General features: G+C 39.6%; 1 long non-coding RNA gene across 1 annotated transcript; it reads right to left on the bottom strand.

Moving 5' to 3' along the window:
• Positions 1-16,040, bottom strand: LOC112671181 (uncharacterized). Its single transcript, XR_004816113.2, has 4 exons — positions 15,919-16,040; positions 11,399-11,535; positions 607-738; positions 1-428 (listed from the first exon to the last, which is right to left on the bottom strand). It is a non-coding gene; the product is annotated as an uncharacterized LOC112671181 (long non-coding RNA).
• Positions 16,041-18,645: the final 2,605 nt, after the last annotated feature.

Below are 18,645 nucleotides of genomic sequence, written 5' to 3'. Positions count from 1 at the left end.
TAATCATCGTAAGTCAATTGTTACCCAATAGCAGAGACAAGGCCTGGGAGAGGTCAACTTTTATGAAGGCATGGAGGCTCACGAGAGGTGCGGGGCCAGCACGAAGGACCCTTGGGGGGCCGGGGGTTGTGGGGAAAGCTGCTCTCAGAGACAGAGGAGTGGGGGTAGGGGAGGAAGGGAATGAATGTCTTCTTCGATGTCTGCTGTGTTCCAGATGTTATAGGAGGTGCTTTCACCTAAGCGATCATATTTCATCCTCACTGTAACTCTCGAAGGCAGGCACTCTTATCCTCTTCGCAGAGCTGAGGAATTGGAGGCTCAGGGAGCAGAAGTAAATTGCCCATGTGCAGAAACCTTTCCCAGCATGGATGTAAACTCGTTTGCCACCTTCAAAGAGCATGCTCTTTCTGCGGCATCATGCCAACTCCCTGGAAATGAAGGAACAGGGGGCTTGTCTCACAAGTGAGTCAGCCAGGATTCACCTGCCTAGAAGCCGATGAGGGAAACTCCCTTTATAACCCACCCAAGATCAGAATGGAGGTAGGATCTCTACATAAGAACAGGAGCCTGAATTGATAACCAGATTTCAGTCCCCTCAAGATTCACCTTTCCCTTGGAGTCTTGTCACCATCACTGTTGCCATCTTTGTCTCCAGGGCCACTTCTGCTCTTCCACAAGTCAGACTCAAGTGTACTTAAGACTCTTTCCTTTATTCCCTGTAGTAGAGCAGCACGAAGGCTAAAGTTATGAAATAAGACTCAATTAAAGGCTCAGAGGTAACGAAGGGAAAATAAACACAGATTAAGAGCAACTAACTAATCAGGCCTGGGGGCTGGAACTTTTCTCCAGAGCCTGGCCCAGCCTCACAGGGCCCATTTTCCTGCCTGCCTCTGCAGGGCAGGGGCCAGCTCCTCCACCCTACCCCAAGCATCCAAGAACATTTTCAGGCATGTCCAAGGAAATTCAGCACACTGCTTAAATTCAGTCTTCACGTTTCTCCATTTTTTTTAAAGATGTACTTATTTTGGAGAGCAAAAGAATACAAGTAGAAGGGGCAGATGGAGAGGGAGAAACTCAAGAAACTCTGATCTGAGTGCAGAGCCCAAGTGGAGCCCCATATTACAACCTGAGCTGAAACCAGAAGTCCTGTGCTTAAGTGGCTGTGCCAATCACAGCATCCCACCCCCACTCTTCCCATTTCTAAGCAACTACTTTCCTCATGCAGATGGGTGTCAGTCTTGACTTATTTATTGCTAGTACCAAATGAATAACCCAGTCTGAAGAGAAAAAGGTCAGTAGCATAGGAAAAGGGGAAGAACTGTTTATAACTTGTTAAAATAAGAACACCGGTGACATTTTATTATTTATTTATTTTTATTTATTTATTTATTTATTTATTTATTTATTTACATTTTTATTTTTTAATACAACCGCTCAAAGACTGGCAGCAACTGGTTTCCTTGACCACCGTCATTGGGACCTCATTGAATAAATTCTTCTCCTGCATTATCTATTTCATTTAGAACAAGCCCTATTTTCACAGAGCTACCAAGTCAGCCATTATCAAATACTTGAAGTATTTCAAAACTAGAGTGGAATATTTCACACCCATTAGGAAGGCAAAAATAAATAAATAAATATCCGATAAAACCAAAGGCTAATGAAGATGTGTGGTCAAAGAAAGTGTCTCCTCCATCTACTGCTACTCAGAGTGTAAACTGGAGCACAATTTGGCAATAGCTAATAAAGGTAAAGATGAGAAACACACAGTGAATCATCAATTCTGTTTCTTAGCATGCACTCTAGAAAAATTCTTGGAAATGTTCACAAGTAGACATGAACAAGAATATACGCTGCAACAGTTTGTAATAGCAAAACAAACAGACCTTTTTTTAGGAAACTGGAAAAAAATCTAAATGTACACCAATAAGTGTACAAACAATTCACAGTTGTGAAAGTGGATAACTAGCTCTCCATATTTCCATATGGATAAGCCTTTACAATATAATATGGAGTGGAACTCCTGCCTCCCAAGTGAACTATACAGTCTCTCAAGTTTAATCACAGACCAGGAAAGATGTTTGCTCAACTATTCTTTCAAAGCAGTATTAATTATATGGACATGGCCACAGCTAGATATTTTGAGAGGTTGAACTATCGGTCTCACGTCAGCAAAGAAGCTTTTCCTTAAGGAAACCACTCGTGGTTTTGAGTGCATCTATAATATGTGGAAGGTTGCTGTACAGTGCTGGCATGGACTGGCTGTGTGCTGAAGATATGAAACAGGTGCAAGCAGGAAAACAAATCCCCAAAGCAACTCCCTATCACAAATGCACAAAAGGGGCAGTAACCTCAGTAAAGGAATTCAGATAAGTGGTTTTTAATGAGAATGTGTTAGTCAACAGAAATCTGGACTAGACTATTCAAGAACTCAGACTGCACTGTTGCTACCAACAGAGCAAAAGAATTGAGAAGTGCTTTCTCCCTCTCTACTAGAGTATTAACTCTACTCAAAAGATCAACAGAGTGATTTCTTTTTTCAAACGATGTTTAGTCCTATGTGCCACTGGGAAGAAAATCATACAAAATAGGGATTGTAAGAAACCAGGGGAGAAAGGAACTCCCTAATTAAATGGTGGAAATATAGAGGTGGCATGGTACGGTGGAAAGTCTGAACTGGAGCCGCAATCTACTCCACTACTTATGAGCTCTGGGCAATTCATTTCATGGTTATATGGGCAAACCTTGCAAATATTGTGCAAACTCCAGACCACCACAATAAAGCACATCAAATGAATGTTTCGGTTTCTCGGTGCATGTAAAAGTTGTATTTACACTTTACTACAGTCTCTCAACTGTGCAATAGCATTATATCTAAAAAAAAAAAAAAAGTACGTACCTTAATTTAAGAATACTTTATTGCTAAAAAGTGCTAACCATCATCTGAGCTTTCAGAGAGTCATCATCTTTTTGCTGGTGAAGGGTCCTGCCTCAGTGTGGATGGCTGCCAACTCCTCGGGGTGGAGGTTACTGAAGGCTGGGGTGGCTGTGGCAAGTTTTTAAAATAAAACAACAATGAGGTTTGCTACATCAGGTGACTCTTCCTTTCATGAATAATTTCTTTGTAGCATGAGACGCTATTTGATAGCATTTTACCCACAGTAGATCGTCTTTCAAAATGAGTCAATCCTCTCAAACCTGCCATTGCTTCATCAACTAAATTAATGTAATATTTTAAATTCTTTGTTGTCATTTCAACAGTCTTCACAGCCTGTTCCCCAAGAATAGATTCCACCTCATGAAACCACTTTCTTTGCTCATCTAGAAGAAGCAACCCCTCATCCGTTCAAGTTTTATCATGAGATGGCAACAATACAGTCCCATCTTCAGGCGTGACTTCTGACTCTAGTTCTCTTGCTGTTTCCACCACATCTGCAGGTACTTCTTCCACTGAAGTCTTGGACGTCTCAAAGTCATACCAGAGGGTTGCAATCAAATTCTTCCAACTCCTGTTAATGTTGGTATTTTGACCTCTTCTCATGAATCCTTCTAGAGGTTTTCAATTAACTTTGCCTCGCTCCACAGAGAATCATTATCTATGGCAGCAATAGCCTTATGAAATGTATTTCTTGAATAATATGACTTGAAAGTCCAAATGACTCCTTGATCCAGGAGCTGCAGAATGGATGCCGTGTTAGCAAGCATGAAAACAACATTAACCTCGTACATTTCTGGCAGAGCTCTTGGTTGACCAGGTGCATGCATGAACAGTAATATTTTGAAAGAAATCTTTTTTTCTGAGCAGTAGGTCTCAACAGTGGGCTTAAAATATTCAGTAAACCATGTTATAAACAGCTGTGCTGTCATCGTGGCTTTGTTGCTCCATTTACAGAGCTTACGGAAGAGTCGATTTAGCATAATTCTTAAGGGCCCCAGGATTTTGAGGGGTAAATGAGTATTGGCTTCAAGTTAAAGTCACCAGCTGCATGACCCCCTAACAAGAGAGTCAAACTGAACTATGAAGCCAGGCACTGATTTCCTTCTAGCTAGCCCTAGATGGCATGCTGAACTATCTGTTTTAGTGTAGCCACCTTCACTGACTACCTTAGCTAGATCTTCTGGATAACTTGCTGCAGCTTCTACATCAGCACCTGCTGCTTCAACTTGCACTTTTAGGTTATGGAGACAGCTTTCCTCAAGCCTCATGGACCCACCTCAGCTAGCTTCACACTTTTCTTCTGCAGCTTCCCCACCTCTCTCAGCCTTCAAAAAATTGAAGAGAGTCTGGGCCTTGCTCTGGATTAGGTTTTAGCTTGAGATTTGATCCTCTATCCAGACCACCATTTCCTCCATATCAGCTATTCGGTTGTTTCACTTATCATTCATGTGTTCACTGGAATAGCACTTTCAATTTTCTTCAGGGACTTTTCCTTTGCACTCACAACTTGGCTAACTGGCTCAAGAGGCCTAGTTTTTCTGCTGAACTCCACTTTCAACATGCCTTCTTCACTAAGTTTAATCACTTCTAGCTTTTTTTTTTAAGATTTTATTTATTTATTCATGAGAGACAGAGGGGGGTGGCAGAGACACAGGCAGAGGGAGAAGCAGGCTCCATGCAGGGAGCCCGATGTGGGACTTGATCCCAGGACTCCAGGATCATGCCCTGGGCGGAAGGCAGGCACTAAACCGCTGAGCCACCCAGGGATCCTTCTAGCTTTTGATTTACAGTAGGAAACGTGTGAATTCTCCTTTCACTTGAACACTTAAGAGCCCATTGTAGGGTCATTAATTGGTCTAATTTCAATATTGTGTCTCAGGGGATAGGGAGGCCTGAGGAGAAGGAGAGAGAGACATGGAGGAACAGCTGGTTGGCGGAGCAGTGAGAACATGCACAATATTTATCAATTAAGTTTGCCATCTTATGTGAGCACCCCAAGACAATTACAATAGTAACATCAAAGATCACTGATCACAGATCATTGTAAAAAAATATAATGAAGACGAAAGCTAAAAATATTGCTAAGAATAATCAAAATGTGACACAGAGATACGAAGTGAGCAGATGCTATTGGACAAAGGCCATGATAGTCTCACTCAAGACAGGGTTGCTACAAACCTTCAATTTGCAAACATCTGCAAAGCACGATGAAGGTCAGTAAGAGGAGGTATGTCTGTATCCTCTGATGTCTTATTTTGTAAAATAGAACCTCTCACAGTGTTACTGGGAGGATTGCAGAGATAATGCATGTAAAAGTGCATGTGTACAGGGCTTAGGAAATAAGAAGAGCCCAATAAATGGTATAGAGTTTGTGACGATAATTATTATCCTTCTTCAGGCTGCTACTACTCACTGCTATCAACTATACCCTTCTTCTAATATTTATGCTGCTAATGGGAAAGGCATAGGAAACTTCCAAAGTGATCATAATTTAAGTCAGTAAAGCATTTACTAGCAAGATGTAACTTCCTGCACTCAGATGATAGCCAATCAGTCCATTTTATTAATATAGTGCTTTCTGGATTCATTTTGACTTTATTGTTTGCACATTATTGATCAGCTGATTATGTAGACTAGACTGGGCCCCTGCAGAATTATTCTCACAGAGTTACCCTTTGGTGAGATGCTTCTAGCTGAGCTGGAGGGGCTTTATGGGGAGCCCAATGAGCCTCACTGACTCTACTGTAAAGACTGTGTTTGGGTATGATGTTCGCTGCATCATATTGTGTCCATTTCACCAGGCCTCTAGGGAAAGGCCGCCACCTGACTTCAGTGCCAAAAACAGCTAAAAAAAAAATCCCTCGAGCAATTGGTTTGATCCTCTGGGTACTGTGAAGAGATGAGGTTCCTTTCCTTTGAACACATATCTGGGAAGCTCAGCGTGAGGTCTACAAACTGTTGTCACTGTGTTCATGTTCTAGACCTCACCTTGGAGTTATCTTTGCTCCTGCTTCCCTTTTCTCTTCTTCTTTCACCCTGATTTTAGCTGGGAAGAGACATATAGGACATACATATATACCATAGAGTGCTCCATACTAATCTACGACAGAAATTATGTAGTGTTGTCATTCTGGGTGGTGTAAGGATAGATTAGTATACAATAGACTCATCTGGTTTAGCTTCTCCCAGAGGCCTTCCTATGCACACATTAAAATGCAGCTCTTTAAAAAGACAGTTAAATTGTTAACTCCCACCTAGGTCCTAAGTGTTTTCCCAGTACATCATTTATAATATGGTGTCGTACCTCAGGAGATGAGGTATTGAAGTGCTGCTTGAGACATGCTGGGAAAACTCTGGAAAATAACTTGCTAAAAGAAAAACAGTTCAGGAAAGCAATTTTATGTTCCATTTTCCTGGTGGGACGCTCTCTGGGATGGGTTGCCATTGTTTATGTGTAAGCAGCAATCTATTCCATGTGCTGAAGGAAAGAGTAGCGCAGTGCCAATCTGAGATGTTAACCAGCAGCACTCAGCAGATAATTTATGGGGCAGAGAGTCAAGGACTCCTGCTTCCACAATCATTGTCATTGTTATGCATGAAGGGCCACCATTACACTTTCTGACTTTTGCTCTCTGGTGTTTCTGCTTGGAAAAACAAACAAACAAAAATATATATATTTGCCATAGGTTCAAAGGCATATCTTAAGACATTCAAATCACATGCCTTATCCCTGACTGAGAAGAGGACACCCAATTCAGCATGATGATCCAAAGTGAGGTAATGGGCCTCCGTTCTGAGCCATGCATACTCCCCTCTTTTAGGAAAGGCACAGAGACACTTCCTTCACCCCAGACTAATTTGCTTCATAACTGTCTGTAATTCTTTTTTTTTTTTTTTTTCCAAATCTTTTTGAGCAAATCCTGGTGAGGTGCTGTGGAAATGGATGTGATGTCATGAGGGAAACATGTGAGGAAAGATCCCTTCTTTTCCCTTCATCTCCCTAAAACACTGGACTGCATGGTTTCTCTTTTAATTGTGGAATTAATGGAGAAAAGGAGAGAGCTTGGTCTTGTGGAGGAGAGGTCCTCAGAGAAGTTCCTCAGGAACATGTAGAAGCAGAATTAACTGCCATAAAACAGGACATAGAAATCTCCATTCTTTTCTGAAAATGCTCAAACAATGGCTTGTGCTTCATTCCCTTCAGAACAGGTTGCCTGGATGGGGGCCACACAGCCTAATGATTGACCTGTAGGCTCTGGAGTCAGGCTTCTGGGTTCAAATCCCAATTCTACCATTTTATATTGTGTGGCTTTCAACAAATTGTTGCAGTTAATTTCACTAAACCTCATTTTTCTCAACTGTACAATAAGGATGGTAATAATAGTACCTGCTTCATAGCATTGCTGTAAGGATTAAATGAGATAGTCTCCATAAATAAATTAGTATAGTACCAGAACATATTAAGCACCAAAATATGTCAGTCATTAGTATTTATAGGACCAAAGTCATTTTAAGGATGCTTGATCCACAAATTTTTATTTATAAGATGTCTTTTTAGTGAAAAATGATTCTTCATGTTCCCACATAATAGGATCATAGTGTTGAGTGATTAAGAATTAGTATTTTTAAAATTACAGATACTGACATACATTTTTTAAGTGGCTATATGTATTTAGGCACTGTTATTTATTCAGGGATTGGTGCACACGGGGATTTGCAGATCCCTCATCAAGTCTGAGTCCAGAGTTAAGGAAACATGGCCTTCCTGCAATCAGTCCGCTGTGTTCTGTGGAATAGTAGGGTGCAGTGACATGTTATAAGGTATTCTATGACAAAAGGCTCTGAGACCAAACATGTTTGGAATATGCTGCATGAAATAAAGTTAAACCATTTTCTCTACTGCAGGACATCTTGGAGTATTTATAATGCAAATATGTGCAGTGACTCTCCAAAAGATAAGATGCTGCTTTTCCCATATATTTTTGACAAAAGGTGTATGTGTGTGTGTGTGTGTGTGTGTGTGTAAGAGCACCTATAGCAACTTCAGAATATGAGCACTTGGAAACTCACTTTCACCAGACCTCTTTTCACTGGCAGAAATGCTCAGTAGCTTCTAAAGTAGCTATCTAAAATTCACCTGCTGCTTTACTACTGACACCAACACTGCTGTTGCCCTCCTTGCTACCTACTTTAGAGTGCCCCTCTTCTTAAGATACTACAGCCCTTTAAAGAGGCTTCCCAAAGGGTTGCTTCACTCTCTGAGTTTATAGACTCTTCCATGAGGAAAGTTGAGGAAAGTTCCCAAGGCCTCAAAGAGTCTCCTGTATGTTCTATGAGTATTCCTTTCTGCACACCACAACGTTGTGACTTAGAATGATCTAGCCACCTTGACTCTTACCTTCCCCAGGCAAATTTCCTTCCTATCCCAGAAGCTGGGGAAATATTTTCCCCACCTCTTTTCAGTGTGCTTTAATTCCAGTGTCTTCTTATCCTGTTGACAATAGGAACACCAACTTCTCATCCCATAAGACTCACAGGAACCTATTGCATGTTTCTCTGGATGGCAAACATAAACCTTTTTCCTATTCATTTGTTCATTAAACGAATATTTATAAAGTGCCTGAGTCAGACATCTGTGGAGTAGTAATAAGTATATTTTGGAGGTAGACAGCGTTTGGTAGAGTCAAGAATGAATTCCATATTACTAGTTTTGGCAGCTGGTGTGGAAAGTGGTACTGTTTACTAAGATGTGAAAGATTAGATTGGGAGAGGAAACAGGGAGGGGTCTGAGATTCCTTTGACCCATGTTAAATTTGAGATGGCTAAGGACTATTGACATGGAAATATTAGAAAGGCATTTGGAAATACAAGCCTGGGGGTTGAGAGATGTCTGGGCTGGTGATTTAGAATTCATCGGTGAAGATGTTCTTTAAATCTCTGGCAATAGACATGATCTAGGGACAAATGAGAAAGGACAAGGAAAGAAGAGGCCCTAGGAACCTTTGGGAACTCTTATTATTTGGAGGTAGGGCAGAGGAGGATAGACTAGTCAAGGAGACTAAGAAGGAGCAGCCAATGTGACAAGAAAATCAGGAACAAGTAATGTCCCAGAGGCTAGACAGAAGGGAGAGCTTGAGTGAACCAAATGCTACTGTGAGTTTAAAATGAAAACAGAAGTATCCATTGGTCACCCTCACAAGAATAGTCAGTGGAGAGTACTGGAAAGAGAATCCACATTGGAGTCAACCCAAGAGGAAATGGTGAGAGAAAAAAAAAGGGACAACGAGTGTAGCAACTATTTCGAAGAAACTTTCCAGGGAGGGGATCCCTGGGTGGCTCAGTGGTTTAGCACCTGCCTTCGGCCCAGGGCATGATCCTGGAGTCCCGGGATCCAGTCCTACATTGGCCTCCCTGCATGGAGCTTGCTTCTTCCTCTGCCTGTGTCTCTGCCTCTCTCTGGGTGTCTCTCATGAATAAATAAAATCTTTAAAAAAATAAAATAAAATAAAACAAACTTTCCTGGGAGGGGAGCAGAAATATAAAGCAGTCAGAGAAGGGGTATAGAATGTGAAGTAAAGAAGATGGGAAATACTAGAGCATGTTTATGAGAATGATCCAATAGAGAGGAAGACATTATCAAATCATGAAAAGAAGGGGAAAACCAGAAGGTAGAAGACTTTGGGTGGATGAAAATAAAGAAATCCAGAACACAAAGGGAGGACCTGGCCTTTGATAGGTGGAGGGATACAGCCTCCATTTGAGCAGCAGAAGAAACAGGGACAAGTGCAAGTCTTTGGGGGGGAGGTGTAGATAGATAAATAAGTTCCTATTGATAGTATTTATTTTTACTAATGGTCTAAAGTGAGGTCATCTCCCTAGCAGGAAGGAAGGCAGGGATATAGTGCATCCAGTCAGCTCAGTTGTGTAATTTTCTCTAGCAACACTCAGCTCCTCTGGTTCTAGCATAGTTAGGTTCACCCTCGGGAACCACACTTGGGAATATTTGCAAGGGGGTGGGTATAGACCATGGAGCCTAAACTCTATAGCACCCACTACCCACTATAGCAGCTGGTACACAGTGGACAATTATGAACTGATGAAGAATGTACATCTCCCCTGACATGGCTCCCATAACTTGTTTATATATCCTCAACAAAGTTGGAAAATTTAAGTCTTGTGAGTGGAAAGAGTATTTGGACAGGGACTCAGATTCTATAAATTCTTGAGTCTTGTCCTGCTATAGTCATCTAACCAATTTTTCACTTTCTTTTCCTTATTATGGTATTTGATGTACATATATATCAAATACACACACACACACATATATACTCATACAAGGGACAAGGACATTCTTTATTTCTTGTGAGGTCTTTGCCTTAAACCTTTCCCTTGAGGAATGTGGTCCCTAAGGGAGGGAGGGGTCACATATATAATAAGTTACTTGTCAAATCTATAATAGAAGAATGTGGAAAGTACTTGGAAGCATAATGGAAGGAGCAATTTAATTTTTTTCTGGTAAATGGGGATGTCTTCACAGAGGAATTGACATATGAGCTCAGACTTAAAAGACAAAGGTTTCATTTAAGGCTTAACTATTCAATAGAAACTCACTTTCAAGAATAGAAAGAACTTATAATAATAGCTAACACTTATTGAGTGTTTACTATGTGTGTGTCAGACACTAAGCACTTTAATATTTTATTTATTTTTTTTAAAGATTTTATTTATTTATTCATGAGAGACAGAGAGAGAGAGAGAGAGAGAGAAGGAGGCAGAGACACAGGCAGAGGGAGAAGCAGGCTCCAGGCAGGGAGTCCAACATGGGACTCGATCCTGGGTCTCCAGGATCCCACCCTGGGCCAAAGGCAGCGCTAAATGGCCGAGCCACCGGGGCTGCCCGCACTTTATATATTTTAGCCATTTAATCTATAAATAGGTTCTATTTTGACTTCTATTTTTCTGATAAAGGTTAGAGAGATTGATCACTCTGCTACTGAGAGGCCCAAATGGCACTCAGACCAGATCTTACTGACACTACAGCCCAAGAAGAGGAAATAGCACCAGCAAAAACATGGGGAAGGTGAAAGTGCATGAGATGCCCTTGTAAGGGAAAGCAGACTGATCAGGGGCAGAGTGGGGAGAGAATAATACAGAAGTAGGGCACAGACAGGAATAGGAAGAACAATGAAAACTAAGCCAGGAAAAATGGGTTATACCCAGATTCTAGTCCTCAATTATGAATGAGTTTTCTGGTTATCTATTTGCTGTACAACCAACTTCCCCAAACTTAATGGCATAAAACAATCATTTTATAAATGAATCATAAACTTGCTGGGTCAGGAATTCAGAAAGAACACAGTGAGATGGCTTGTCTCTGCTCCATAATGCCTGGGGCCTCCACTAAGAATATTCAATGTTGAGGACTGGAAATATATGAAGGCTCGAGGCTCACTTACTCACATGTCTGGTTGTTGATGTTAGCTGTTGGCTGAGACCTTAGCATGGTTTTTGGCGAGGATTGTTGGAATGCCTTCCATGACCTGTCCATGTGGCTACATTGGTTTCCTCACAACGTGGTGGCTGAGTTCTAAGCACAGCTGTTCCAAGAGAACAAAAGCATAGTACATGGCATTTTACTCCACTGATTAAGGCAGTCCAAAGGCCCAACCCAGGTTCAGGGAGAGAGGACACAGTTTCCACCACTCAGTGGAAGAAGTGTCAAAGAATTTGTGACATACTTTAAGATTATCACAGAGTCAGTAAATGAGGTCATTAACTAAAGAGAGATCTTTAATTTTATGAAAAACTAGTCTGCTACCACTGAGGTGATGTTTATTGCTATACAGCTTCTTCACATAAAGTATGGAATAGTACTCATTGTTCTTCCAAAGTCTCTCCCAAACCTTTCTTTTTCTCATTTCCTTTCCCCTTTCTATAGGCTACCTTACTTCCCTCATTTATAACTTTACATGAGAAAAGCCAACTTTAGAAGAATCATATAGGAGTACCTTGAAGATTTTTAGAGAAAAATAGCTACAAAATTCTAACAAAAGCATAATGAAATAACATATAACAGAACTTCATATTGAAGAGGATTATCTTCCCAGTTCCTCAATGGTTGGCTGAATCTTTTGGACTAACATTGTGTATGATATTTTTAATTGTACTCAGTGTTATTTCAAAATTGGTACAATTTTTTAAAATGACATATTCACATTGCTCAGTGGAAACTCCTGAGGTAGGTGAACAGCTAAACCTTCCAAGACAGATGGATACCTATGAGCAATATTTAATCTTAATTACAAGCAGGTTTATATATGACATGTTCCTGGCTTGGAAGCAATGCTTACTGTGACACAACTTCGCTGAGCTAAATGGTTACAGAGAGTGGAGAACAAACAGCTGCATTATTGTGAGCCAGGATTTAAATCATGCCTAAGAACACATTTGATTAGATGCTTCTATGCAGCTTCAATTGTGCCTACAAATGATTCTTTAAAGTGTAACTCAATAATACAATTACTAGTTCAATTACATTCCAACATTCTTTATTAATTTGTTTATTTCACAAATTTAGTTGCCTAACTACCATGACCAAGTCTTGTGCTAGTCAGTGAATGCTATCAACAAACTATAGCTCAAGAAGTATGCCATTTTTAGAGAGATTCTCACTTTCGTGATTACTCTTTACTGAAGAAAATACCTTGGCTTTGCATAAAATTTATCTTTAGAAGCTAAAGGAGTAAGTGCATGAAAAGCAGGGAACAATATCTGGCTCGAGCAAGGACTCAATGCATGTTTAGCTACTATTATTATTAAACCCAAAATGCTCACTAAAATTTTCTCAAGTTCCCATACCCATTCTCACTGTATTTCTTGAATTATGTCAGGGATTAGTAAAAATGGCAAAAAGATGTCATGGTAGGGATCCCTGGGTGGCGCAGCGGTTTGGCGACTGCCTTTGGCCCAGGGCGCGATCCTGGAGACCCGGGATCGAGTCCCACGTCGGGCTCCCGATGCATGGAGCCTGCTTCTCCCTCTGCCTGTGTCTCTGCCTCTCTCTCTCTCACTCTCTCTCTCTCTCTGTGTGACTATCATAAATAAATAAACATTAAAAAAAAAAAGATGTCATGGTAGAAATGAATTGGCAACTTCCACTTCTAGTCTCCCTTTGAAGATAACTAGAACAACTGGACAAAAAAATTTTTTTTAATTCGTAGGCATCAGATAACTAGTAAGGTAAGGAAAGAGGTCAAGAACCAAGGGAAGATAGAACCCAGAGAGGCACTGTGGCTGTTTTCCCCTGCTGGTGTCTGCTAATTCAGGAATAGACAACTGAGAGGCTTATAAACTGAGCAGTGTTTTTCAAAACCTCATGAGATTAGGAATACAAAACTGAAGACAACAATTTGTCCAAGACCTGACAAGGAAGGCCTTAATAATACACCATGTTTTGGTTAGGTCTCCAAAGAACTACTTCTTGGAAGGAAGGATGAACTGGAATAAGACTAGCTCACAAAGATTTTGAAGCCTAGATTCAAATAATGTCTGAAATTGGATTAGAGTGCTCAGAGATTACTGGTGCCCTAGTTTCTTGCCCAAGGCTAATCTAAATTCTTTCTGGAGAAATACAGCCATGTCCTTGGGCCTTAAATTATTGCTATAATGTTTAATATACAATTCATGTCTTGTAATTAAAATTAATCAGGCATATGAAGAGATAAGAAAACATGAAAGAAAGCCAAGAGAAGCAATGTAAGATTTATAAGTCCTTCAAATAATAAGCTATTAGGCACAGACATTAAAATAAATATGATGAAATATTCAAAAAAAGATAAAAGATTGAGAATTTGGGCAGAGAACTTATAAATTATAAAACTCAAAAATTAAAAGAACTCAATGGATGGATTGTATTGCAGATTATAGACACCTGAAAAGAGAATTAATGAACTGGAAAATAGGTTAGAAGAAAATATCTATACCAGGTTGTAGAGAGAGAGAAATAAATGAAAAATTCCGAAGACACAGAAGATAGATCAGGAAAGTATAACATACGTGTAATCAATGTCTCAGATGGAAAGAACAAACTGTCATATAGTTGGTAAAAATTTTTCAAAACTGATGACCTTCCAAAAGAAACAATGGATGGTAGGGGATAATGGAATGATATTTTCAAAGTGCTGATTAAAAATATCTGCCAATCTAAACTGGTGCAGCCACTGTGAAAAACAAAAGGGAGGTTCCTCAAAGAGTTAAAAATAGAACTACCCTAATGACCCAGCAATTACACTACCAAGTATTTATCCAAAGGATATAAACATAGTGATCAGAAGGGGTACATGTACCCCCAATGTTTATAGCCGCAGTATCCACAATAGCCAAAATATGGAAAGAGCCCAGATGCTACTGACAGATGAATGGATAAAGAAGATGTGGTATCTATATAAATGGAATATTACTCAGCCATCAAAAAGAATGAAACCTTGCCATCTGCAATAACTTAATGGAACTAGAGCATATTATGCTAAGCAAAGTAAGTCAGAGAAAGACAAATACCATATGAGTTCACTCATGTGTGGAATTTAAGAAACAAAACATGAACATAGTGGGAAGGAAGAAAAAATCAGATAAAAACAGAGAGGGAGGTAAGCCATAAGAGACTCTTAACTATTGGAAACAAACTGAGGTTGCTGGAGGGGAGGTGGCTGGAGAGATAGAGTAACTGGGTAATGGGCATTAAGGAGGGCATGTGATACAATCAGCACTGGGTGTTACATGCAACTGATGAATCACTAAATTCTCCTTCTGAAACTAATAATATACTATATGTTAACTAAATTGAATTTAAATTTAAAAATTTTTTAAAGAAAATATCTGCCAATATAGAAGTCTAAACTAACAAAAATATATTTTTGGAATACAAAGGTTAAATAAAAACCTTTACTTAAGACAGAAGTGAGAGAATTAACAACCTCTGGTCCATTGCTATAAGAAATACTAAAGGGTGTTTGTCACACAAAAGAAATGGTTCCAGAAATAAGGCTGTAGATACTAGGAGAGAGAAAAAGCAAACATTTTGAGTTATATCAGGAAAACAGAAGACTAGGAAGCTCCAAGATTTTGTTTCCCCACAAACGATAAAAACAAACAAACAAACAAACAAAAACTATCTGAATAAACTTCGTAGGAGCCTTGAAAACAATGAAAGGTTTACAGCAACCAATCATACCTAATCAGGGAAAAAAATATTTAAAACTATAGGAAAGCACTGTGGTGCTTTTGTTCATCCTTGTCTCACCATCTCCCGGATGTAGTAGTGACAGTCTTGGTTCTCCACACCAGCAACCCAATTCTCCATGTTGAACCAAAGGGAGAACAGACCCTACTTGAAAATTATGGTGTACTCAGTTCTGATGTGATTGACTCACTCATTTCTGCCTTATGTACATGTTTGGGCCATAGGTGGGGAAACTGATGGGCCCTGCTAGTAAAAGCTATAAGGGGGCTATAAATCCACAGATCCCCCCCAGGCAAGAGATTCTAGGTGGAGACATACAATATAGTATCAACAACTTGGGGAAGAAAATGTGGTAAAACTCTGGAAAATTAGGACATTCAAAAGCAATCCACATATACAGAGGAATTTAGAAGTCATACACATGCCCAGAAAAAAACCCATTCTCAGAAAAGTCTTGAGAGGACTTTAAGTTTTCACCGTAGGCTGATCCCTAGGCTCAGAGCAAGTACAGCTAATCTGTAAAGGACTGCTCAGCACAGACCCTGTCTTCAAAGACTGGGAAACAAGGTTATTTTCTCTGTCTGTCTGTGTGTGTGTCTCTCTCTCTGTCTCTGTCTCTTTCTCTCTCTCAGTGCATGTGTGTATTTCTGTGTCTGTTTATCTGTTGTTTATTGGTTCCTAGCTTTCAAGGAAATCTCCATCAAAACATTAGCTGAACATGAAAACAGACAAATGAGCTCACATGACAAGGAATAGTTCTTCCAAAAATAGTTTGTAAAAGCCTCAAAACAGGGCAGCCTGGGTGACTCAGTGGTTGAGCATCTGCCTTCGGCCCAGGGCCTGGTCCTGGAGACCCAGGATCGAGTCCCACGTCGGGCTCCCTGCATGGAGCCTGCTTCTCCCTCTGCCTGTGTCTCTGCCTCTCTCTCTGTTTGTCTCTCATGAATTAAAAAAAAAAAAAAAACTGAAAAAAAGCCTCAAAACAAACAAATCTTCAACAAGTCATAGCCTTCAACAATTAAAAAAAGAAAGTGAATCCTAGGTAAGGGTGAGAACCTCATTTATAGAATTACCACATTATAATAATCAAATGTCCAACTTCTAACAACAAATATTTACAAGGAATACAAAGAAACAGAAAAATATAGCTCATTCAAAGGAATAAAGTAAATTGATAAACCATCCCCAAGGAAACCCAGATATCTGACTTACTAAAAAAATAAAAAAATAAAAAAAAAAATAAATGAAAAAGGCTTTAAAACAACTGTATTGGTGGCACCTATGTGGCTCAGTCAGGTAAGTATCCTACTTTTGGTTTCAGCTCAGGTCAAGATCTCAGGGTTGTGAGAATGATCCCTGAGTTGGGCTCCACGCTGGACATGGATATTGCTTGGGATTTTCTCTCTCCCTCTCCTTGTGCCCCTCCCCCAACACAAGTGTTCTCACTCTCTCTAAAACAAAAACAACAACAAAATTGTCTTAAATATGCTCAAAGGCCTAAGGGGAAAAAATGGACAAAGAACTACAGGAAATCAGGATAACAGTATATGAATGAAATGAGAGTATCAACAAAGAGATAGAAAATATAAAAAGGAAGCAAACAGAACAGAAATTCTAGACCTGAAAAGTATAATAACTGAAATGAAAAAAAAATCACTACAGGGGTTCAACAGCTGATATGTAAACAGAAGAAAAAAAACTCAGTAAACTTGAATTTAGGACAGTTGAAATTCTTTAGTATGATGTGCTTATCATGAATGATAGGAGTCCTAGAAAAAGAAGAAAGGAAGGAGCAGAAAGATTTTTCGATGAAAAACCTTGGGACAACACTCCCCTACTATGATAAAAGGTACAAACTTCCAAATCCAGCAATCTCAACAAACTCCAAGTAAGAGAAACACAAAGATGCCCACACTAACATACATTATAATCAAATGTTCAAGGCCAAATACAAATAGACAATCTTGAAAGCAGAGAGAAGTAACACATCACATATAAGGAATCCACAATAAGATTATCAACCAATTTTTCATCAGAAACCTTGAAGGCCAGAAGGCGGTAGGATAATATATATTCAGTGTGCTGAAAGGAAAAAACCTGTCAACCATGAACTCTATATTTGAAAAAGTGTCCTTCAAAAATGAGGGAAGAGGGGTTCCTGGGTGGCTCAGTCAGTTAAGTGTCCGACTCTTGATCTCAGCTCAGGTCCTGGATTTCAGGGTTGTGAGTTCAAGCCCCATGCTGGGCTCTATTCTGGGTGTGGAGCCCACTTTAAAAAAAAGTATTTTAAAAAATGAAGAATTAACACATTCCCAGATTTTAAAAAGCTTAAAGTTCATTACCACCAGACCTGGGTTAAAAGAAATGCCAAGGGGAGTTCCTTGGTAGGAAATGAAAGGATGCTCTACGGTAACTTGAAACCGTATGAGTATATAAATTCATGGGCAAATATGAAAGTTACTATTATTGTTATCTTGGTTTGTAACTTCACTTTTCATTTTCTATAAGATTTAAAAGACAAATGCATGAAGGACACCTAAGTTGGCTTAGTTGGTTGAACATCTGACTCTTGGTGTTGGCTCAAGTCATGATCTCATGAGTTGTAAGATCCAACCCTGCATCAGGCTCGCTTGAAGATTCTCTCCCTCTGCCCTTCCCCCCACTTGTGCTTCCTCTCTCTTTCTCTCAAATAAATAAAAATCTTTTAAAAATAATAAACGACAAATCTGTGAAATAATTATAAACCTTTGTTAATTAGAACATAGTATATTCAGATGTCACAAATGACATCTAAAGATAAAATGAGGGGAAAGCTATAAAGAAATAGTCTGTATGCAAATGAAGTTAAGTGGGTATCAACTTAAAAGAGATTAATTTAGGATATTATATGTAAGCCCCATGGCGACCACAAAGAAAATATCTATAGAATATACACAAAAGGACATGAGGGAATCAAAACATGTCACTACAAAAAAAATCAACTAAACACCAAAGAAGGCAGTAATGGAGGAAATAAGGAACAAAAATTCTATAAGGCCTATAGAAAACAACATAATGGTAAAATTAAGTCCTCCTAATCAGTAAGTTCTCTTTGTAAAAAGATGTATTTAATTATTTTAGAGAGACAGAGAGAGCACAAGCAGAAGGGGCAAAGGGAGAGAAACTCAAGCAGACTCCCTGCTGAGCCCAGAGCCGACAACATGGGGCTTGATCTAAGGATCCTAAGATCATGACCTGAGCTGAAATCCAGAGTTAGATGCTCAACAGACTGAGCTACCCAGGTACCCCCTTATCAGTAAGTACTTTAAATGTAATTGGATTAAATACCCCAAGAAAAAGACATACATTGGCAGAATTATAAAAAAAAATAATCCAATGACAGTCTCTAGAGAGATTCCCTTTATATCTAGACACACTTAGGTTGAAGGTAAAAGGATGAAAAAAGATACTCTGAGCAAGTATCAAGAAG

The sequence above is a fragment of the Canis lupus genome, chromosome 5, assembly GCF_003254725.2.
Source record: "Canis lupus dingo isolate Sandy chromosome 5, ASM325472v2, whole genome shotgun sequence".
Lineage (NCBI taxonomy): Eukaryota > Metazoa > Chordata > Mammalia > Carnivora > Canidae > Canis > Canis lupus.
The sequence above is the reverse complement of the archived record's forward strand: the minus strand, read 5'-3'. Positions and strand labels throughout refer to the sequence as shown.